The following is a 24,429-nucleotide window of genomic DNA, read 5'->3' as shown; positions in this document are numbered from 1 at the left end:
TGAACGACCGTAACATACAGGGATATACAATGTAATTTTGACATATAATCACACACATGGCTCGGACTTGATGGACTTTTCAACCTCACCTACTATGAAACTATGTAACTATGTACATAGTTTTTTTTTCAAATAGTCAAAAATGTATCTCCATTAGAAACACCTTTAAATGAAATGCAGGTAAGCGCAAGTTACTGCGTTTACACATGTTTACCAGCTTTTACTGGGGTTTCAAATTACTCTGAAAATCCATACTGAAAAAATGCTTCTACACTCAACTGGCTAGAAACCACTATAAATGACCCTGTGTAGATGTACTGATAAGAAAACGTAGAGGAGAGTTCAGGGGCAGCTGAACAAAACGCCCAACTGCTCCTAAATGTTCGTTTACCAGCAACATTACATATGAGGCCACCATTCATTATACGCTAGTGTGCATGGAGCCTAAATCTCCTATTGCTTAATAGATACTGCAACAAAAGTTTAATTTTGCATTCAAAGAGAAAGAGTTTGTTGGCTGGGTAATGGGATATTTACATAAAAATGGGCCATATTTGATAGTATTTTGTATGGAAAAGTCCAGACTCAATTCTGTATGTAATTATCAGCCAGTGGAGGAACTGACAGTTCAACAGAGTGCAACAGCATTTAGATGTACAGGTTACAACAGAATGAGTGCTAATGTTTTAATTGACAACCTCAGAGAAGGGTGCTACCATAGTCCTTCTTTCTTTTATCAAAGTTGCCAGCTATTGGATTTGTTCAGATGGGTACAAGTGTGCACATGTTTCTTTGCATAGAAGCCTAACTAGACAGGCATCTGTTCACACACATTATAGGGCATGCATGTACTTTGACCACAGATTATAGTCTTGAACCAGACCCTTTGTTACTTAACTGGCTTTTTGTCTGACCTGCCCTTGAAACATAGAAATACAGAAGAGCGATGGCAGAAAAAAGACCAAGTTGTCTGTCCCATTTTTTAAAATGTATATGAATATTTTTTTGTTTACAGTTTTGTATTTGTGTAGATCTATGTTTGTCCCAAGTATGTTGGAGCCACTTAGACTAGGTTCAAACTGGTGTGATGTGCGAACCACAGCCATTCCTGTGCAGGTTTGTGCATCGCATCTGAATCCCAGGCAGTTCACACTGCTCTCTGTGAACCGCTGCAATGTCAATATAAAGTTAATGACACCCCCAAATCAGTTTGCAGAATGCAGTGGGAAGTGTAAAATCAAATGGAATCTAATCACACCCATGCGGTCCGATTTCATTGCGGACAAGAAAAAGGGTCCTGCACCATTTTGGTGCAAATGTGATTTCAGCCATACAAACTGAAAGTGAGACACTTCTTGGATGCAAAAGAGGTTTTTTTACTTTGTACAGTCCTTTTTTTATATTTTGCAAGGGAAAGAGAATTAGGGCCCTGACACCCTTAAGTAGTTGCAATTTCAGTTGGCAGACTCCAAGACTTCAATAGGAAGACAGCTGTACAGGGAAAGGTCCTAGCAGGGTGCCACTTCTGCACGTGAAAGTTTGCTGTCTCCTATGGCAACAGTATCTAACAGTTCCTAAAACAAAGTTCAACAGTTCTCTCAGGTTCACTACAATGTCCACTTGTAGCTCTTTGGCCCCTTGAGCTCCTAGTCTCTCACTGGACTCTTTGATTCACTGACTCTAAAATTCCATGATCTCCTCAAGGCTTTTGCGGTGGCATTTCCCTCAAGCATCACCTACGCTTGGCTGATGGGTCCCTAGCTTGGCACTCCATATACCTTTCAAGCTTCACTCCTGCTAACCTGCTCGGTCCCTGCCTTGACACACAAGACTGCTCTGCAAGTGTCACCGCTGCTGGTTGGGTCCCTGACTTGATCACCGTCTGAAGTTTCCCAATTCTCCACCATGCATGTTTGGTGAAAATACTGCTCCGGTACTTGCTTTTGTTACTCACTGTGGTCTCTGGTAAAGGCGCTTGTCCCTCAGTGGTGAAAGCTTCCCTTCCAACTCTGACCACAACAGGTTCTCCGGCCAGGAGAACCATCACTATTGGTTGGACTGCAAGCCACAGACCCAACCCTGCACTGCCCCCCTACCTCTGGATAGGCCCTCACACAGCCTGGAAACCAGATGCCCCCAGCATAGGTTCAATCTCTGGCCTAGCAGCCCGGGACGTATGACACACATCCACACAGAACATAGATCACTTGACTCCACCAACATATATAGGTTCCCCTAGCAGGCTAAGGGATTCAAGAACCATTAGCTGAGTTATCCTGTATACCCATAACTTGACCTTGAAATTTCCTTCTTACATCTAATGCCACCAAGTGCCCGACCACTTAGTGGCAGAAGAGAAAAGTACAATGTGGCCACACTTAGGGAGAAATCAATGGAACTCTAACAACTATCTACAGTAGCTACTCCTACCCCTGGGCGCTCCCACCTCCCCCTGCCCAAGAAACTACATCTTGGAGTTTGCAAAACAGTTTAAGCTCCCAAGCCTGAGAGCGGATGTCCTGGAAAAAACTGGGATGGGTAGGGAAACAGGGAAAGTGTTAACAATATAACAAAATGTATGTGGTGTATAGTTATGTACATTTTGAAAGCAAATAAGCAATACTACTATCACCTAACTATCTACTTAATATGTAAAGTTGTAGCAATATATAGAGGGTTAGTGTTGTCATCCGGCTAGATCCTCTCTCTTTAGCCAAGGAAAATGCACCAACACAGCAACACCTGAAAGAGAGAAATCAGAATGAAAAATGCATCCTACCCCATAAACTTATGCTGCATACACACGATCGCACATTCCGATAACAAAATCCATGTGGGCTCAAACTTGTCTTACATACACACGGTCGCACAAAGTTGTCGGAATATCCGAACATCAAGAACACGGTGACGTACAACACGTATGAGCCAAGAAAAATTAAGTTCAATAGCCAGTGCGGCTCTTCTGCTTGATTCCGAACATGCGTAGAAACTTTGTGCGTCGGAATTGTGTGCACGCGATCGGAATTTATGCAAGCGGATTTTGTTGTCAGAAAATTTGAGAACCAGATCTGAAATTTTGTGCAACGGAAATTCCGATGGAAACTGTACGATGGAGCCTACACATGGTCGGAATTTCCGACAACAAGCTCCGATCGCACATTTTCCGTCAGAAAGTCCGACCGTGTGTACGTGGCATAAGTGCAACATATCCACAGTGATTTGAAGTACTCCTCAGCCGAGGGCAGCAGGAAAATGTAAAAACATCCTATACACAGGGCCCTCTTTAATATTGATTGAACCCTGGGCAAACATTTTCTTTTTCTTGCCCCCCCCCCCCCCGAATCTGAGATATACTATATTAAATAGCAGCTAGACTCAGTCAACTGCAGCAGATTAGGCAGCAATTGTGATTGGTTGCCAGAGCTTCCAGGATATCATTGTCCCTCACTGACTGGTTTCTAAAAGCTAAAACACATTATTTCTGCTTGCTGATTGGTTTCTAGAGGTTACTGGAAAGCCTTACCACTCACTGATTTGTTGCTAGAGGTTACTGTGCATTATTACCGCTCACTGATTGACTGTATAGGTTACTGCACATCATTACTGCTAACTGATTGGTTGCTAGAGGTTACTGAACATCATTATTGCTCACTGATTGGCTGCTAGAGATCATAGCAGATTATTACTGTTCACTGATTGGTTTCTAGAGGTTACTGTACATCATTACCTCTGCATATAATTGTGATTTGGGCTAAACTGTACTAACAGTGAGGCATTGTTATAAAATAGGATTTTAGGAGTGCGCTATATACAGACTGTAGGGTTCTGGAGTGCACTACATAGAGTACAGGGTTGAAGAGTGTGCTATGTACAGAGTGCATTGTTGGGTGTGAGCTACGTACAGAGTGCAAGGTTGGGGGGTAAACTTTGTATAGTGTGCAGGGTTGATGGGTGCGCTACGTATGGAATACGGGGTTGATTGGTGTGCTACATATAGAATGAGGGATTAAGGGGTGCACTACATATGGAATGTGAGGTTGAGGGGTGCAATACGTATGGAATGCGGGGTTGAGGGGTGTGCTATGTATGAAATTCGAGGTTGAGGGGTGCGCTACATATGGAATGCGGGGTTGAGGGGTGCGCTACATATGGAATACGGGTTTGAGGGGTGCGCTAAGTATGGAATACGGGATTGAGGGGTGTGCTATGTGCAAAGTGCAGGGTTGAGGGGTAAAATTTGTATGGAGTGCAGGGCTGAGGTCTGTGTATATCCAAGTTCTCCATCCCGCTAAGTACAATGCTCTCTCCCCAGATTTCAGTTCAGAGCTCACACTCCCCCCCCCCACCCCCTCTCCAGTGTAGAGATTTTCTCCCTCCCAAATCCCCTCCTAGCATCTAGAAAACCTCACAATCAGAGTGCAGCTAGCTACAGAAGATCAACTAAACTTACAGGACGTCCGTCCATGCCGGCTGCTGGCTGCTTCACGAGGAGCTTCTGCCTGTGTACATCCCCCCCCCCCACTCTCACTCCTTGCTCTCACTCCTCCGCTATCATATTGAAATGTGTAGAGCAGAGGGGATCAGAGCAGCCGCCAACAGACAGAGGAGTGCTGTCACTTGTAAATACAGATGCAGCAGCAATTGGCAGCTGCTTTGGGCCCCTCAACAGTCATTGGGCCCTGGGCAGCTGCTCTATTTGCCCTGCGCTAAAGACAGCTCTGCCTATACATGTCTACATATTTACATTTTGAAAGCAGGCCCCATTCTCTTTAAGAATGCCACCCCATTTCATAATCAGTATAGAACTATAAAACTTCAGCAATACTTTGATCCACAAACAGTCCTGACGGATGTGTATGAGTCCATTATTTGAAGAAATAAGCAATCAAATTCCCATCCTATTCTAACTCGCCACATGCTCTGTGTCCATGTCCATGACCAGTTATGATCCATTTAACTTTACCTCAGATGGATTACATTTCCTAGCAATTCCTTTTCTTCTTTAAAAGGAACTCCGGGCACAGGGCATGACTGCATTTCAAGAAACTAGCAGTCAGGCCAAAGCGCAAGGGACCACACTCTGGAACACACCCCTTGCAAGAATATCTTCAGTCTGCCAACATGACAGCCGAAGACAGAACTTTGTTCATTCTTTTGCAATCAACAACCTGCTGAAGTTCACAGATTGCTTGTCAGGGTGAAACACCCCGACAACTTTAATCTTTAAGCCAATGTGACTCAAATGATTGTTCCCTGTAACTGCCAGCAGCATTCCATCCAGCACAGTGCTGGCGTTACAGCTTTCTGGGATTTTCCCATTAGCAACAATTTAAATGGATGTGCAAAGTAACTATCAGCAAAGTGTCCTTTGCATCACACAACCCATATTTGTAATTCATAAGGTAATAGCATCACTTGATGAGACTTCACCAATAATATCTGGGATCTGGCTTACGGGTGATTACACTGTCCAGATCCCTTTTATGGCCGTAGCCCCAGACATTTGGCACTGAAGGGTATTTCCCTTTCTCAAGAACTGGGCACAAAGAACCGGAGTAACTTCAGCAGAGGGTCCTTTGCTCCACAGTGCACATTTATAATGCCCCAAGAGAGACAGCTGTGGCATCAATCAACAATTTCCAGTAATGAAGTTCCTCTTGTAGCATTCGCCACAGTGATAAACATGTAAAGTCTCTTGTTAACTTTAGTTCAATGAGTAGGCTTGAAACAAGTAACAATGGGGCCTCCAACCCCTGGTTCTTTCCCATGTTTCGATAGTGAAAGCTTTGCTTACACTATTCTTAAGATGGTGTAATTTTTTATTTTTTTTGTAACTCCATCAACGATGAACATTTTCTCCCTTAGAATCAGCTAGTGGATTATATGAGGTGCAGTCTTTAAGAGTCCAACACACACACTAACAACCTTACATTATAGTAACTTGATCCCTTTCAGCCTTTTCCGTTTCCTGATCTGGGATCCCATGGGCAGGGTATAATGATTCCCATACCGGATTCAGATCCTTGCATTGAGGTGTAGCGGGTGATTTTAGGAATCCTGGCAATCTTCTACCATTCCTTCCATTAATTCCGCATCACTTTGACTCCATTATTCGCTGCCTTGTATTGCATTTAGATCAGACTTAAGTAGACCAGCCAGCAAAATGTCTGGCTCTGTAATGTTAGAACACTCTCGGTCCGGTACACAGCCAGATACAATTGGCATTGCCACACATACTTCAACAGCACCCCTCCTATTGACGGCTAACTCCGCTTTCCCCTCAGGCACACTGCTTTCATTCGCCACTGGCTTACCTGATTCTGCTATTTTCCCTTCGGGCAGTTTAGGCAGGGTGAGTAGCTGAGGCCCAACCTCTGCCCCTAGGAGCATTCAATGTGTGAAGCCCAGTGGGAGTCATCAACCCAATGTTAGCAACTTCTAGACTCTGAGTACCGCTTCCAGCAGTGTCAGCAACATCTCTGTTCTGGTTTATCTGCAAAATCCCTGGGGATTGTGTTGTAGAGACATTCTCAAACAAGTTTTTTCGGCAACATCCACACATGATCCAAGGCCTCAAATGGGGGGGGTCAGACTAGAACACTTTTCACAGATCAGATCAGCCCCGGCGCCTCGTAACTGTATACAGGGTAAGTTGACCCTCTGGTGCATACCGCACTCCGGTGTCAGTCAGAACACCCATCGACCAACCCCAACTGAGATTCATCCCTGAAAGGTACATCACCCAATCCGACATCGTGCTCCAGAATTGCCAAATTGCAAACAACACAGGGCTCTCTTTCGACTGCAGCGATGTGCTATTTTTTTTTTTTTTTCCTGCAAAGCAGAGAGTAAAAACTGGCACATCGCTTAGTAAAAACAGTACATGTTACACACACTAAACATTATTAGGCACACATTTAACCCTTTGATCACCCTGGATGCAAATAATACCCAATCATATCCAAAGTAAAATAAAACAACAGCATGTTTGCTTGCACATGATTGGATGATGGAAGTCAGCAGAGCTTTTGCTCATTTACTGAGCTCTGGAGCAACTGCTCTTGCAGAGTGCACAGTACATTTGCCTTTAGTAAATCAACCCCTATATCTTTCATGCAAACCAATTAATATACACCTATTGGGATTTTTTTTACCAAACACATGTAGGACAATACATTTTCTACAACATTTATGAAGAATGTGATTTATTTAAAACATTTTTAGTGGATATGTTTTATAGTACAAAGTAGAAAATATTGTTTTTTTTCAAAATATATAAATAAAAAACCCAGTAGTGATTAAATACCACCAAAAGAAAGCTCTATTTGTGTGCAATTATTAGTTAAAGTAGCATAGTGCTAAATAGTAAAAAATGGCCTTGTCATGAAAGGGGTAAAATCTTCCGAAGCTCAAGTGGTTAATTCTGCTTGCAATCCGGTGCTTTGGTGTTTGTCTCTTACTGACCCCCATCTGTGACCATATTCTGTTTGTATTGGAACCTGGTGCATCCTCAATGTATTACCAGCTGTATTCCTGCACATTCAATGGCAGCATTCTCAAGTTTCAGTCACTCAAAAGTGAGTACACCCCTCACATTTTTATAAATATTTTATTATATCTTTTCATGTGAAACCATTGAAGAAATTACACTTTGTTGCAATGTAAATAGTGAGTGTACAGCTTGTATAACAGTGTAAATTTGATGTCCCCTCAAAATAACTCAACACACAGCCATTAATATCTAAACCGCTGGCAACAAGTGAGTATAAAAATAAGTGAAAATTTCCAAATTGGGCCCAAAGTGTCAATATTTTGTATGGCCTCCATTATTTTCCAGCACTGCCTTAGTCCTCTTGGGCATAGAGTTCACCAGAGCTTCAAAGGTTCCCACTGAAGTCCTCTTCCACTCCTCCATAACGACATCATGGAGCTGGTGGATGTTAGAGACCTTGCTCAATAGGGTTTAGGTCTGGAGACATGCTTGGTCAGTCCATCACCTTTACCCTCAGCTTCTTTACCAAGGCAGTGGTTGTCTTGGAGGTGTGTTTGCGGTCAATATCATGTTGGAATATTGCCCCTACCACCATGCTTGACTGTAGGCAAGACACACTTGTCTTTGTACTCCTCACCTGGTTGCCACCACACACACTTGACACCATCTAAACCAAAAAGTTTATCTTGGTCTCATCAGACCACAGAACATTGTTCCACTAATCCATGTCCTAAGTCTGCTTGTTTTCAGCAAACTGTTTGCGGGCTTTCTTTAGAAGAGGCTTCCTTCTGGGACGACAGCCATGCAGACCAACTTGATGCAGTATGCAGCATATAGTCTGAGCACTGACAGGTAGACCCCCCAACCCTTCCACCTCTGCAGCAATAGCGGCAGCACTCATACGTCTATTTGCCAAAGACAACCTCTGGATATGACACTGAGCAATCAACTTCTTTAGTCGACCATGACGAGGCCTGTTCTGAGTGGCCTGAGTTAAACCACTGTATGGTCTTGGCCACCGTGCTGCAACTCAGTTTCAGGGTCTTGGCAATCTTCTTATAGCCTATGCCATCTTTATGTAGAGCAACAATTCTTTTTTTCAGATACTCAGATAGTTCTTTGCCATGAGGTTCCTTGTTTAACTTCCAGTGACCAGTATGAGAGAGTGAAAGTGATAACACCAAATTTAACACACCTGATCCCCATTCACACCTGAGACCTTGTAACACTAACGAGGCACATGACAATGGGTAGGGAAAATGGCTAATTGGGCCCAATTTGGACATTTCCACGTAGGGGTGTACTCACTTTTGTTACCAGCGGTTTAGACATTAATGGCTGTATGTTTGCGTTATTTTGAGGGGAGAGCAAATTTACACTGTCATACAAGCTGTATACTCACTACTTTACATTGTAGCAAAGTGTCATTTCTTCAGTGTTGTCACATGAAAAGATAGAATAAAGTATTTACAAAAATGTGAGGGGTGTACTCACTTTTGTGAGATATTGTATAGATACCCTGTATTCAGTGTAGGGTATATATACAGTGCATTTGGCAGTGTACAGTATATAAAACACTTTAGGTGGTGTATTAATATATATATATATATATATATATATATATATATATATATATATATATATATATATATATATATATATATATATATATATATATATATATATATATATATATATATATAAAACCATTTTATGTAATAGGGATTAATCAAAATTATGCTAAGCGTAGTTTATATTATGTCGGTTACTAGCATCCCTAAATACTAGATATATATATTCGTAAGAACAAATATAAAAACTAATACACATTATAAATATAGAATATATTAACTTAAAGAGATAAACTCCAGACACATGTGAGACACTTGGTGATTGAAGATGCTATTACCTTAAATTCATTGGGCTCCTGGAAAAGGTTAATTATTAAGTCTTGCCTACCAATGAAAAAGGAACACATACCTTTTGGGCTGAACATATTATACATTTTATGATCTTATTGTCTAAGAGGGTATTTAGACGCAAGTTAGATGCCATGAAAGGAGGAGGCTCAGGGACATACCCTGAGGGGGACACTAGGCGATACACACACAGACTGACACTCATGCACCATGCATGAATACATATTTTTACATTCATGAAGATTCCTGAACCCTGATCCTTGGAACTCGGAGGTCGCAAGAAGTAAATCCTCTTTAAGAGTATCCATTTTTGAAAGCTACAGCAGCCATCTTAACTCTGGTAACCAGCCATTAGGAATAGTAGGCCATCTTGGAATGGGTAATTATGTCGTGTTGATTTTATCATATATGTTCTCTCAAATATTGATGTATTGAATGTTATACTATTAATGATCATCAATAGATTTTAGATTTTTTTCTCTAAAGATTCAATTATAAATTATTCAGTTTTAATTATATTTTTATTTTTGCATAGTTGCCACTTTTATTGACAAAACAAACGTCTAGTTTATTTCACATTGTTAACCACTTACTTACCTGCAGTATAGTAACAGTTGGATGTGTGAAATACAGACATTCTGTTTAATTGTCATTTTCACAAGGTTATTGATTCTCCCGAGAAGTTATCATGGTGGTATTATGTCCAAGGTACTACGCCCATTTTGCGGGTGTTTCCATAAATTGTCAAGATGTGATGCAATCAATATTTTAATTTCATGTAAATATTTTATTTTTGTCAACCAAAAAATTTAACTATTTTGTATGATCACATGTCTCAGTGAATAAGTTTCATATATATATATAGACTGTCACATAGATTGATTTTGTATCTTAATAATATCTTCGTTAAAAATTACTTAATAATAAATACTGTGCGGGAAAACTGTCCTTAACCACCTCAATACAGTGCACTTACACCCCCTTCCTGACCAGACCAATTTTGATCTTTCAGCACTCTCACAGTTTGAATGACAATTACTCAGTCATGCAACACTGTACCCATATGAAACTTGCGTCCTTTTTTCCACACAAATAGAGCTTTCTTTTAGTGGTATTCAATCACTAGTGTGTTTTTTATTTTTTGTGCTATAAATAAAATAAAACGTACATTTTGTGAAAAAAAATCCCTTTTCTTTGTTTCTGTCATAAATTTTTGCTAATTAGTAATTTTTCTTCATACATTTTGGCCAAAATTTATACTGCTACATATCTTTGGTAAAATAACCCACATTAGTGTATATTATTTGGTCTTTGTGAAAGTTATAGAGTCTACAAACTATGGTGCCAATCACTGAAAATTGATCACATCTGATCAGGCCTTCAGTACATCAGGTGTATCTCATTTCTTGAGACACTAACAAGTCAGGAAAGTACAAATACCCCCCAAATGACCCCTTTTTACAAAGTAGACATTCCAAGGTATTAAGTAAGTAGCATGGCGAGTTTTTTTTAAGTTGTAATTTTTTCCCACAATTCTTTGCGAAATGAAGATTTTTTTTAATTTATTTTTTTTTTTTACAAAATTGTCATATTATCAGGTTATTTCTCACACACAGCATATGCATACAACAAATTACACCCCAAAATACATTCTGCTACTCTTCCCAAGTACGGCGATACCACATGTGTGAGACATTTACACAGCCTGGCCACATACAGAGCACCAACATTGATGTAGTACCTTCAGACATTCTACGAGCAAAAATTACGCATCTCATTTCTTAACCACCTATTACACTTTTGAAGGCCTTGGAGTACCAGGACAATGGAATTTCCCATAAAATGACCCCATTTTGGAAAGCAAACACCCCAACGTATAATCTGTGAGGCATAATGAGTCTTTTGAACGGTTAATTTTTTTCCAGAAGTTTTTGGAATATGTGGAAAAAAATGAAAACGCATTTTTTTACACAAAGTTGTCGATTTATAAGATATTTCTAACACATAGCATGTATATAGCAAAAATTACACCCCAAAACACATTCTACTACTCCTCCCGAGTATGGCGATACCACATGTGTAGGACTTTTACACAGCCTGGTCACATAGAGAGGCCGAACATTGAAGTAGTACGTTCAGGCGTTCTAGGAGCATAAATGACACATCTCATTTCATTCCTACCTATCACACTTTTGAAGGTCCAGAAGCACCAGGACAGTGAAATTACCCACAAAATGACCCCATTTTGGAAAGCAAACACCCCAACGTATATTCTATGAGGCATGGGCTGCAGATAGGTACTCTGGTACTTTGATGGCCTGGTGACAGGTACTTGGGTACTCTGATGGCCTGGTGACAGGTACTCTGATGGCTTGGTGACTGGTATTTGGGTACTCTGAAGGGCAATGACAGGTACTCAGGTACTCATATGGACTGTGACAGGTACTCGGGTACTCAGATGAACTGTGACAGGTACTCAGGTACTCAGATGAACTGTGACGGGTACTGAGATGGACTGGGACAGGTACTCAGATGAACTGTGACAGGTACTCGGGTACTCAGATGGACTGGGACAGGTACTCGGGTACTCAGATGGGCTGTGACAGGTACTCGGGTACTTAGATGGGCTGTGACAGGTACTCAGGTACTCAGATGGGCTGTGACAGGTACCCGGGTACTCTGATGAACCGTGACAGGTATTCGGGTACTTTGATGGGCTGTGACAGGTACTCGGGTACTTTGATGGGCTGTGACAGGTACTCGGGTACTTTGATGGACTGTGACAGGTACTCGGGTACTCTGATGGACTGTGACAGGTACTCGGGTACTCTGATGGTCCGTGACAGATACTCGGGTACCCTGATGGACCGTGACAGATACTCAGGTACCATGATGGACCGTGACAGGTACTCAGGTACTCTGATGGGCTGTGACAGGTACTTGGCTACTCTTATGTGCCGTGACAGGTACTCAGGTACTCTGATGTGCCGTGACAGATACTCGGGTACTCTGATGGACTGTGACAGGTACTCGGGTACTCTGATGGGCTATGACAGCTACTCTGGTACTCTGATGGACTGTGACAGGTACTCAAATACTCTGATGGACTGTGACAGGTACTCGGGTACTCTGATGGGCTGTGATAGGTACTCGGGTACTCTGATGGGCTGTGACAGGTACTCGGGTACTCTGATGGGCTGTGACAGGTACTCGGGTACTCTGATGGGCTGTGACAGGTACTCTGATGGACTGTGAGTGACAGGTACTATGATGGGTGGTGACAGGTCCTCTTGGGGGGGCAATCAGTGTGATTGGTGTACACTGTAGGCGGTAACGAGATGTTACCGCAATCTCCTCCTCACACACCGATCGTGTGTAACATCTCGTTACCGCGGTTTGTTTACATTTTAGTGATCGGCTGTGAAAGGATCACAGCCGATCACGTGGGTAAACAGCCGGCCAATGGCTCATGCGCCGTGCACAGTGTGGGTCTGACCATCTGTGATCGGCTGTGACTTCATCACGGCCGATCACGTGGTAAACAGCCATAAGCAATGGCTGTTCACCCCCTTCGCTGGCGAGCGGTGTCTCCGTGACACGCCGCCACCGAAGAAACAGGGATGCGTGCGCACGATCGCGCGCATTCCCTGTTTAAACGAGAGGCCGTCATATGACGGCCTCCCGCCACAATAGAGTAAGTAGTTAAAAAGCACAACACTATATAATACAGTGTGTACAGTTTCTAATACACTTCAGGCAGTGTAACAATATATATATATATATATATATATATATATCTATACTGTATATATACTCTGCATTCAGTGTAGCCTATAGTTACAGTGCATTCAGTGGTGTAAAGTTTCTAATACACTTCAGGTGCTGTACACTGTATATAATACAGGGTGTATAGTTTCTAATACACTTCAGGTGGTGTATACAGTATATAATACAGTGCAGCCGTTGTACAGTTTCTAATACAGTGTAGGTGGTGTACACAGTATCTAATAAAGTGTGTACAGTTTCTAATACACTTCTGGTAGTGTACAGAGGATGCGCAGTGATTTGAAGGCTCCAATGTTGATTCCCAGGTTGAGGAAGAGAGTAGCGTGAGCCTAAAAAGAGGGAGTGCCACAGAAGGACAAGAAACTGGCAGTCATATTCCCTCAGTTGCAGCATACTGCCAAGTTTGCTCCAGTGACCGTGAGACGGGGGGTGATGCGGTCACTGACTGTACTTGGGTGCCTAAGAGAGGAGAGGAGGAAAATGAGGAGAAGGGACAACTCCAACAAGGTAGGATGTCCTCCAGGGAGCAGCTTAAGGGCAGCCATCTATTGTATCACACCGCAGAGCTCCGCAGATGCAGGGCGCTGATGACTCCCTGCTGACTTTTAAAAGTTCCTTGGTGTGGGCATTTTTTGACATGTGTGCAGCAGATTGCACCTTTGCTGTTTGCCACCTATGTCTGAAGACGATCAAGTGTGGCCAGAACAGCAGCCACTTGGGCACCACATGCTTGACCAGACATATGACGACCTGCCATGCAGTCCGTTGGCAACAGCACTTGAAAGACCCACATCATAGAAAAAGGCGGACTTCTCCTTGCTCCTCATCTGAGATCTCAAACCCTAGTATACCTCCAGTCCTCTCAAAAACCTGCGGAATGGTATAGCAATAGGTGTCACAAGAACTTGCAGCCAATCTGCTAGCAGTAGACCACCAGTTGATTTCAGCAGCCAACTTTCTCTATCCCAGTTGCTGAACCATAAAAAGAAATTCGGTCCCAGCCAACCACATGCTCAGCACTTAAATGCTAGCTTGGCCAAATTGCTAACACTGCAGCTTCTGCCTTTTCAGCTGGTAGACTCTGCCCCCTTTCATGAATTTGTGGAATATACAGTGGCAGGTTCCAAAAGTGCATTTCTTTTCACGTAAGGCAATTCTGGCTGTCAGAGAGATTACTTGGCTGGATGGATGGTCGGCCGGTCTGGCCTGGTGCGCGGATGCACGATGGTGCGCACGTATCCTGTGGGCATCGACTTGCGTGCTTCTGTGGGCACCGGTTCGCATGCTGGTGTTCGGGCGCGAGCGAGCTTACAAGCACCTGTGCGTGTTGCCGTGCGCGCTGTTTGGTGTCTCGACTGGTCTATTTAGTCTGGCTAAACCCATTGACCGGTGCTGCCTGATCAACAGCTCCCCGTGACCTTGCTCCCTGAAGCTGAATTCTGGCTTGACTACCTATTGACTGGGCTTGCCCTTCGGACCTTCCTGGATTTCTGCCCGCATCTGACCTCTAGCTAGTTTTTGACCTTGCTTCGGCCTGCTCCTTTGTACTTCACTACTCGCATGTTGCTGAACCTGGCCTGTACCTGGACTTGCCTAACCCGCTTTTGCTCAGTATCCGCTGCCTGCATTCCTGCTTACCACCTTGCTGTCTGAAGATCCTTCACTTCCAGCATCAGGACTTACTTTAGCAGGCTCTCATACTCCTCTGCACTCCTGTGCCTCCTGTCTTCTCTACCAGGGGCCGTGAGTCGGATACGTAAGGGAGACCACCCTCTGCCCAATCGGGTTCACGGGTCAGGTAGATAGGGCTCTGACACTGGCTCTCTACCGTCATGTGGAAGGCAATGTGTTGGCCTCATTGGACAGGGCAGTCAGCTGTAAGGTTCATATTACCACTGACTCATGGTACAGCAGGCATGGGCAGGGACGTTATCTTTCCTTCAATGCGCATTGGCTAACTCTGCTGGCAGCTGGGAAGGATGCAGGGCAGGGTTCAGTGTTGTTGGAGCTTGTTCTCGCCACCACGCCTCCAAAAAGCTTCTGGTGATTCTGCCACAGCTCTCTGCTCCATCACCACTTCTTCTTCTTCCTCTATGGCCTCTTCTGCAGAATTGTCCTCTGAACAAGCAGTGCTCCGTAAGCATTTAAGGGGCTGCGCAAGCAGTCAGGCTAAAAGGCCATACGGTGCTTGAGTTGGTCTGCCTAGGGGACAGGAGTCACACTGGGGAAGAGATTCTGTTAGCACAGCAAGGGCACGCTCAGATGCTGCAGCTGTTGCACACACAACAGAGGGCCATCAATGAGTACCTGTGTATGGCACCAGAACAGTGTCAGGGGAGCTTGGCTTCTTTTGGCACTGTCCTGTCACCAGTTGACAATGCATGCATCAGTGACACTGTCCCTTTAATCTTCCTGCTGGAGCACACGCTTCATGGAATCATGGACAGGGCACTCGAGGCAGAACTGCAGGAAGAAGAAGAGGACTTCTTTTCCTCTCAAGGCCCCCTTTATCCAGATAGCATTCCTGCAGGGCCATCAAACACACAGGAAGAAGAGGAGGAGGATTGTGTCAGCATGGATGTAGAGGATAACATGCAGCAGTCTTCAAGGGATGGTTTTCAGTCCCCAGAAACGTAAGGAGTTGTACGTGGCTGGTAGGAGGTTAGTCCTTAGTGACCCGGAGGACTCAGAATCCAATGCCTCTGCAAACTCACGCTGAATGGCCTCCCTGATTCTTCAAAGCCTGTAACAGGACCCTAGGATTCGTGGTATTAAGGAGAGGGATCATTACTGGCTGGCAACCCTTCTTGATCCACATTGCAAGGGTAAAGTTGCAGAACTCATCCTGCCTTCGCAGTGGGAGCAGAGGATGAAACATCTTCAGGAGGCCTTGAAGAAAAATTTGTGTATGCCTTTCCAGACCCTGGGAAGTTACCATTTCTTGGTGCTGGACAACATGTTTCTGGGGCTTCATTTGGTCAGAAGAAGAGCAGTGAAGAAGGTGACCGTCCGACCGATGCCTTTAACCACTTGCCGACTGTCTCACGCCGATATACAGTGCGAAAGTATTCGGCCCCCTTGAACTTTTCAACCTTTTGCCACATTTCAGGCTTCAAACATAAAGATACAAAATTTTTATTTTTTGTGAAGAATCACCAACAAGTGGGACACAATTGTGAAGTGGAACAAAATCTATTGGATTTTTGAAACTTTTTTAACTAATAAAAAAATGAAAAGTGGGCCGTGCAAAATTATTCGGCCCCCTTGCGTTAATACTTTGTAGAGCCACCTTTTGCTGCGATTACAGCTGCAAGTTGCTTGGGGTATGTCTCTATCAGTTTTGCACATCGAGAGACTGAAATTCTTGCCCATTCTTCCTTGCAAAATATACTTCAGCCAGGCAGGTGACTCACTGAGCACAGTGCATTTAATATATATATATATATATATATATATATATATATAGTCTAGCCAAGCCTATACCTGACTAGGCCAATGCCTGAGTGCGTGTTCAAAGACACTTTCAGCCAGGCAGGTGACTCACTCAGCTGCCAAGCTTATAACTTACTGTAGGCCATTCCTGGTGTATTGTTTTTAGGAAACTTCAGGCGTTGTTTTGCTAATCTAATTGTACAGTATGTCTGGAAGTTACCAAGGAGAGGCAGACACTCACAGGCCACTAAAAGAGGGAAAGCTGGCTCTGTGTCTACAGCAAAAAGTGCTGGTCGTGGACACGGTGAATCCTCAGCACGTGGCCATAGGGCGCACTTGTACTTTTTTTCAGGAGCTGCCGAAGCATCTGCCAAAGCAGCTGCCAAAGCGGCCTCTTCCCTCGACTCAATGGTATCAGTCACTCCTTCCCTATCTTCTCCACCATGTCCTGAGGAGTCCCCCGTACTGTTTGACCACAGTGTTGGGTACATGCTGCAGGAGGATGCGCAGAGTTTTGAGGGCTCCCAGCTTGACGAAGGCAGTTATGTGAGCCCACAGAGAGGGGGTACCCAAGAAGGACAGCAAACTGTCAGTCATGTTCCCCCAGCTGGAGCATACTGCCAGGTTTGCTCCAGTGACGAGGAGGGAGGGGATGATGAGGTCACTGACTCTACATGGGTGCCTGATAAGCGAGAGGAGGAGGCGGCACATCTCCAATGAGGCAGGATGCCCTCTAGGGGCCAGATCAGGGATGCATGCACTGTCCTGCCACCATTTGAGGATGCCACGAGGATGGTGAGCAGTGACAGTGAATGCATCAGTGACACTGTCCCTCTTGTCCACCTGTTGGAGCACATGCTGTGTGGAATAATGGACAGGGCACTTTAGGCAGAACAGAGGGAGGAAGAGGAGGACTTCCTTACCTCTCAAAGCCCCCTTTATCCAGACAGTGTTCCTGCTGGCCCGCCGATCACACAGGAAGAGGAGGAGAAGGAGGATTGTGTCAGCATGGGGATGGAGCCTAGCACTCAGCATCAGCAGCAATCTTCAAGGGATCATTTACGGTCCCAAGAAACCCATGGTACGTGGCTGGGAGGAGGTGGCTGCGGATCATGTCGTCCTTAGTGACCCAGAGGACTCCGGACTGAATGCCCCAGGAAACCTACGCTGCATGGCATCCCTGATCCTGCAAAGCCTGCGGAAGGATCCTCATATTCGTGGTATCAAGGAGAGGGATCATTACTGGCTGGCAACCCTCCTTGATCCACGTTACAAGGGTAAGGTTGCGGACTTTATCTTGCTGTCGCAGAGGGAGCAGAGGATGAAACATCTTCAGGAGGCCTTGCAGTAAGGTTTGTGCAATACCTTTCCAGAGCTTGGGAGGTTACAAATTCCTGGTCCTCCTGTAAAACGTGTTGCTGAGGCTTTGGTGGAGAAGGTGGCCGTCTGATGAGTCCGCAGCCCCAAGGTATGATCGGTTCCAGCAACCATCGCCAGCGTCTGATTTACATGGTGCAGGAATACCTAGGAGCAAGATCCGACTTGGATACCTTTCCCACCAAAATCCTCTGGGTTGCTGGTTCTTGAGGATGGATCACTGGCCAGAGCTTCCACAGTATGCAGTTTTTCGGAACGCACATCCAGTGCTGCTGGAGGCTTTGTAACCGATCACAGTGTAATCGATCACAGGGTGCGCCTGTCCACCGAATCGGTCGATCAGCTGACCTTCATAAAAATGAATCAGTTTTGGATCACCAGCTACCAAGCACCTGATGCTGATGTAACCGAATATTTTTTTTTTAATGTGAGATCCCTTCAAGACTGCCTATGCTGATGCTAAGTGACTATCATGTCATGCTGAATGACAGTCCTCTTCCTCCTCAATTTTCATGTTGATAGCTTGTAAGAACATTTTTGGTTCTGGGCACTGCCACCAGTGGCTAAGGCCCAATTTTTCTGCCCCTGTTTAACAGGGGCGTGTAATTACAATTTTTGATGCAATACTTTGCAGCAGGGCTCATTCCTGCTCTCCAACTAGAGTATTTGTGAGGGGTTGCAGTGTTGTGGCACCAGTGCCTAAGGCCCAATTTTTCTGCCCCTGTTTAACAGGGGCATGTAATTACAATTCTTGAGCTAATATTTCACAGCAGGGCCCGTTCCAGCCCCCACCAAGAGTAACTGTGAGGGCTTACAGTGTTGTAGCAACACCAACACCTAAGGCCCAAATTTCTGCAGAGCATATAGGGCAGGCCCCTACTTTCAAACATCCAACTTACAAACGACTCCTACTTTCAAACAGAAGGAGACAACAGGAAGTGAGAGGAAATCTACCCTTAGGAAGGGAAATTCTCTCCTGTAAGAGTTCCTTGTTTCACTAAAAACCCCAAATTTTCAAAATCCAATTGTCATTGGGACAGAAAGTGAGGTGAAATCTTCTGAACAGGTGTGCAGACAGCAAAACAAAGGTTACAGGGGTGATAACCCTTCTGTATGTTTTCCAAAAAGCTTAAAAATAGACTTTTTGGCTGGAGCTACACTTTCAAAATGTACCAGTTCAAAATTACAAACAGATTCTACTTAAGAACAAACCTACAGTCCCTGTCTTGTTTGGACTGCCTGTATACTGCTGCTCGGAGTATATAGGGCCTAGGGGCCCTATGCCTTTTCTTTTTTTAATTTGGGTGTGGGGTTCCCCTTAATATCCATACAAGACCCAAAGGGGCTGGTAATGGGCTGAAGGGGGAACCCATGCCTTTTTTCTCAATGATTTCCATCCATATTGCCAGGACCAGACATTATATTAAAGCCGCAAGCAGTTTTAAAAGAATTTTATTCATTTAGAAATGTCACTTTGAGCAGGGACAGTTCTAAACACAGAAAACATGGGCCAGTTTACAGGTATACTATAGACACCCCCCAGGCACGATATTTAAAGGAATATTTCACTTTTACTTTTTCACTTTAAGCATCATTAAAATCACTGCTCCTGAAAAAAGGGGTGTTTTTAACACTTTGTTTTGCATTAATACATGTACCCGGGTCCCCCAACCCTTTTTAGGACAATAACTTGCATATTAGCCCTTTAAAATTTGCACTTTTGATTTCTCACGTTCGAGTCCCATAGACTGTAACGGGGTTCGAAAGTTTGCGCAAACTGTCGGTCCGTTCGCAAGTTTTGGTGCAAACCGAACCGGGGGGTGTTCGGCTCATTCCTATGCAAGAATATCTAGGGGCAAGAGCAGACTTCGAGATCTTTCCAACAGAGCATACACTGGGTTACGGAGTCTTGCGGATGGACCACTGGCCAGAACTTGCTCAATATGCAATCAAGCTACTGACCTGTCCTGCATCTAGCGTGCTATCTGAACGCACATTCGGTGCTGCTTGAGGGTTTGTAATGGATCAAAGAGTGCACCTGTCCACAGACTCCATTGATAGGCTCACATTTATAAAAATTAATCAGTCCTGGATCAGCAGCTACTGAGCACCTGATGCTGATGTAACTGATTGAATTTGCTATGGAGCTGGGATCCCTTGAAGACTGCCTATGCTGCCTATCCTATTCCTCCTGAATCTTGATGATGCTAGCTTACAACAATATTTTTGATTTAGGGCACCACCACCACCACCCATGGCCCAATTTTTCTGCCCCTGTTTAATAGGGGCATGTAATTACAGTTTTTGAAATAATATTTAACAGCAAGGCCCATTCCTGCACCCAACAAGAATAACTGTGAGGGGTTACAGTGTCCTGACACCACCAACACCTTATGTTGATTAAAATGGGGACAAGGTGCTTTGGGGGGACCCCAAAGCACCCTCCCCATGTTGAGGGCATGTTGAGGGCTTGAGGGCATGAGGGGTTGAGGGCATGTTGATGGCATGTGGCCTAGTACGGTTCAAAAGGGGGGCTTACATTTTTCTGCTTTACTGTTATAAACATGTGAATGATGTGCTACTTTACAGGCAGACTAAGGGGACATAATATTTAAAGCATGATATCAAAAGAATACTTAGTTGTACTGCGGCAGGTTGGCTCCCTGGGCGAATCGCCGTAATTGTACATTGGCACTTTAAGATGCTGTAGGAGGTGTGTGCCCGCGTTCGTTTGTGACAGAGTGAGAACCAGGATCTGTGTGTGTAAACACACAAATCCTGGTTCTCTCAGGGGAGAGGAGACAGATTGTGTATTCATACTAAGTATGAACATCGATTTCTCTCCTCCTCTAGTCAGTCCCATCCCCCCTACAGTTAGAACACACTTAGGGAACACAGTTAACCCCTTGATCGCCACAATATCTCAGTCCTGATAAAAATCGCAGATCACCGCCATTACTATTAAAAAAATAAATAAATAATAAATATGCCATAAATCTATCCCCTATTTTGTAGACGCTATATCTTTTGTGCAAACCAATCAATATACGCTTATTGCAATTTTTTCCCGGTTATTGAGCAGCCAAATCTTCTTGGGCTGATCGGGTTAAGCGGGGTTAAGTATTATTAAAATCACTGCTCCTGAAAAAAAGGCCGTTTTAAAAACTTTTTTTGCATTGTTACGTGGGGCAGTACCCGGGTCCCCAAACACTTTTTATGGAAGTAACTTGCATATAAGCCTTTAAAATTAACACTTTTGATTTTTTATGTTCATGTCCCATAGACTTTAACTGTGTTCGCATGTTCGTACAAATTATTTGCCTGTTCGCATGTTCTGGTGCAAGCCGAACCGGGGGTGTTTGGCTCATTCCTATTGAAGATATATCACTGCTGAAGAAACTTCCTTCGGGAGAGTCTGATCCCACTCCACATGTAGTAGTTTCTTCCACTGGGTGCTAGATCACTACAGCACACAGTTATGATGTAAGGGCCAGTGGAAAAAAAGCAGCATATACTGGGGGACCCGGATTTAACACACCTGGAGATTGCGGATGTAGAAATTTCTTTATCAGTGGTATATCTTCAACACAGCAAAGACTGTTGGCATAGGCACAAGGGCATGTAAATATTTACATGGAAATACACCAATTTAGTGCAAAAAAATGGCATCTATGTTTGGAAGTATGGTACTTACATATGTGAGCAGCTCTTCTCAAAAATTAAACACACAAAGAACAAGTTAAGAACCCAACTGAGTGATGCCTATTTAAATGATGTCCTGCATCTGGCCTCAACCACCCTGCCGCCTAATGTTGAGAGACTTTCTAGTAGAGCTGCATGATTAATCATTAAAGAATCGAGATTGCGATTCAACCTCCCCTCACAATCTTAAAACAGCATTTCTTCAATTTGGTGCAGCTGTAAAAAAAACAGGCAGTGTGCCGAGTTTATCACAACATAGGCAGAGATAAAGAGAAACATTGTAACATTTAGTTCTTTTAGATCAAAGGAATGAACTTTGGTCTGTAAATGAGGTCAATTTAACCCCTTAAAGCGGAGTTCTGTTGAAAAAAAAATTTAAAGTCTGCAGCTACAAAAAATAGGATTTTTATAACCGCTTACCTGTAAAATCCTTTTCTTTTGAAGTACATTACGGGACACAGGGCCATAGTAATCACTATGTGGGTTATAGGCCACCTTCAGGTGCTGGGCACTGGCACACCCGAAACAGGAAGTTGTCTCCCTATATAACCCCTCCCATACCGGGAGTACCTTAGTTTTGTAGCAAAGCAATATAAGTATATACTAGAAAGAGGGGCGGGACCTCTGTGTCCCATGATGTACTTTAAAAGAAAAGGATTTTACAGTTAAGCTGTTATAAAAATCCTATTTTCTTTAATCGTGTTCGTACAAATTATTTGCCTGTTCGCATGTTCTGGTGCAAGCCGAACCGGGGGTGTTTGGCTCATTCCTATTGAAGATATATCACTGCTGAAGAAACTTCCTTCGGGAGAGTCTGATCCCACTCCACATGTAGTAGTTTCTTCCACTGGGTGCTAGATCACTACAGCACACAGTTATGATGTAAGGGCCAGTGGAAAAAAAGCAGCATATACTGGGGGACCCGGATTTAACACACCTGGAGATTGCGGATGTAGAAATTTCTTTATCAGTGGTATATCTTCAACACAGCAAAGACTGTTGGCATAGGCACAAGGGCATGTAAATATTTAAAGCTTTTTTGTCCATGCCTTATTTTCATGTAAGTAGTGGCAGAGTTGTTTAAAATGAGAGAACGCAGGGGTTGGCAACCTATGGTCTGCGGGCCGCACCCAGCCTGTGTCTGTCTGCTAAATGTCTGGCCCATCAGTGCATGTGATGAATTCACGTGCACCCGGCCTGTGGACATTTTAAAAAAGAGCAGAGCTGAGCAGGGAGCTGAATGAGAACACAGGAGAGACACAGCAGCGCTGATAAGACAGTGGAATCTTCCAGAGTTAACTTTCCAGGTGATTGGTTGCTAGGTGGTCTTAGCAATCAATCACCTGCTTGTTAATATGAAAAATTTACTCCGGAAGCTCCCGCTGTCTTAGCAGCACTGCTGTGTGTCTCTCCCGTGTTCTCATTCAGCCTTCTGCTACCTTCTCCACTCTGCTCTGTCTCCGTCTCTGCATGGGGCAAGGTAGGAAAGGGCAGAACTGTGAGGGGGGACTGTGTGATATGCAAGGGGTGTGTGTAGGGGGGCTGTGTAATATGGGGGGGGGGATCAGGGAAATACACCAATTTAGTGCAAAAAAATGGCATCTATGTTTGGAAGTATGGTACTTACATATGTGAGCAGCTCTTCTCAAAAATTAAACACACAAAGAACAAGTTAAGAACCCAACTGAGTGATGCCTATTTAAATGATGTCCTGCATCTGGCCTCAACCACCCTGCCGCCTAATGTTGAGAGACTTTCTAGTAGAGCTGCATGATTAATCATTAAAGAATCGAGATTGCGATTCAACCTCCCCTCACAATCTTAAAACAGCATTTCTTCAATTTGGTGCAGCTGTAAAAAAAACAGGCAGTGTGCCGAGTTTATCACAACATAGGCAGAGATAAAGAGAAACATTGTAACATTTAGTTCTTTTAGATCAAAGGAATGAACTTTGGTCTGTAAATGAGGTCAATTTAACCCCTTAAAGCGGAGTTCTGTTGAAAAAAAAATTTAAAGTCTGCAGCTACAAAAAATAGGATTTTTATAACCGCTTACCTGTAAAATCCTTTTCTTTTGAAGTACATTACGGGACACAGAGCCATAGTAATCACTATGTGGGTTATAGGCCACCTTCAGGTGCTGGGCACTGGCACACCCGAAACAGGAAGTTGTCTCCCTATATAACCCCTCCCATACCGGGAGTACCTTAGTTTTGTAGCAAAGCAATATAAGTATATACTAGAAAGAGGGGCGGGACCTCTGTGTCCCATGATGTACTTTAAAAGAAAAGGATTTTACAGTTAAGCTGTTATAAAAATCCTATTTTCTTTAATCGTACATCATGGGACACAGATAGTAATCACTATGTGGGATGTCCCATAGCAATACCAACTGAGGGGAGGGAGACCCAACAGAATTAGGGCAACATGAGACTAGAAGAGTTATACTGCTGCCTGCAGCACACTACAACCAAAGGCGATTTCCTCATGTCTTTTTTACATCGACCTGATAGAATCTGGTAAATGTATGGATTAAAGACCAAGTTGCGGCCTTGCAGATTTGAGCCATGGAGGCTTAGTGATGCACTGCCCATGAAGGACTAACAGCCCTAGAGGAGTGCATTTTGATTTTAGAGGGTGGAATCTACCTCTTTAATCCATAAGCTTGAACGATTACTTGTTGAATCCATTTAGAAATGGTAGATTTCAATACTGCCTGTCC

This window comes from Lithobates pipiens, unplaced genomic scaffold (assembly GCF_037356315.1).
Source record: "Lithobates pipiens isolate NorthernLeopardFrog02 unplaced genomic scaffold, aLitPip1_a1.2 Scaffold_13, whole genome shotgun sequence".
Lineage (NCBI taxonomy): Eukaryota > Metazoa > Chordata > Amphibia > Anura > Ranidae > Lithobates > Lithobates pipiens.
Note: the sequence above shows the minus strand (reverse complement) of the source record.